A 1,206-nucleotide genomic window follows, 5' to 3' on the forward strand; every position below is an offset into this window, starting at 1 on the left:
ACATCAATGCAAATGACAAGGTGGAAGTACTCTCAACCATGTTCAGCCAGAAGTGCTAATTGAATTATCCATCTCAGCCTCCTCCTGAAGTCCTGAATGTCTCAGATTCCAGGCTTCAGTCAATGCACTCCAAATGGTACCAAGGAACAGTTGGAGGTGCTGGACACTGTAAAAAACATTGGACCCTGACAGCATTCCAGCAATAGTACTAAAGGCTTGTGCTGCCAATACAATTACAACACCTGCATCTTACCAATAATGTGGAACATTAGCCAGGTATGTCCTGTTTACAAAAAAGCAAAACAAATCCTACCCAGCCAATTGCCATCTCAGCAAGATGATGGAAGGTGTCATCTGTTGTGTTATTAAGCAACACCTAACTTAGCAGAAACCCACCACTATCAACATCCTTGTGGTTACCATTGATGATCAGCTGAACGGGACATGAGAAGCCATAGAAATGTTTCTACAAGAACTGGTCAGAGACGAGGAATTCTGTAACCACTAACTCGGCTCCCAGAGACTGTCTTCATCTACAAGATACAAGTCAGGAGTGTAATGGAATACTCACCACTTTCCTGGATGGGGACAGTTCCAAGAACACTCAAGAATGCTGGCAAATGGGACTAGATTAGGTTAGGATATCTGGTTGGTATGGACGAGTTGGAGCTAAGGGTCTGTTTCTTTGCTTACATCTCTATGACTCTAAGCAGGATAAAGTGACCCACTTGATTGGCATCCCATCTACACTTCCAATATTCATTCCATCTACACTTCCAATATTCATTCCTTCTATCATCAATGCACAGTGGCAGCAGTGCACAAGATGCACTGGAGGAATTCACCAAGGCTCCATTGATAGCACTTTCCCAATCTGTCACTTCTTCCACCTCAGAGGACTAGGGCAGCAAATACCCGAGGCCCTAAAATGATTTTCTCTCACAAATGTGGATGTTATCTGTTTGGTGCACAATGATCAATTCCATTCGCAACTCTCTGGACATGAAGCAGTCTATGCCTGCCTGCAGCAAAATATGCTTATCAAATGGCAAATAGACAACTGCAATTAGAGAAGGCTTTTTTTCAGTTTAAAAGAATAGATTGAGCTTTTGTCTGTATCTAACACCATGCTGTACCTGTCCTGGGAGCATTTGATAAAGACAGTACCCAGAGATATTTACTTTCTGTTTAAAAGACTAGAGGGAG

The sequence above is a fragment of the Chiloscyllium plagiosum genome, unplaced genomic scaffold (genome assembly GCF_037043375.1).
Source record: "Chiloscyllium plagiosum isolate Xiang-an unplaced genomic scaffold, Cpla_swu_hap1 HiC_scaffold_17, whole genome shotgun sequence".
In the NCBI taxonomy this organism is placed as follows: domain Eukaryota; kingdom Metazoa; phylum Chordata; class Chondrichthyes; order Orectolobiformes; family Hemiscylliidae; genus Chiloscyllium; species Chiloscyllium plagiosum.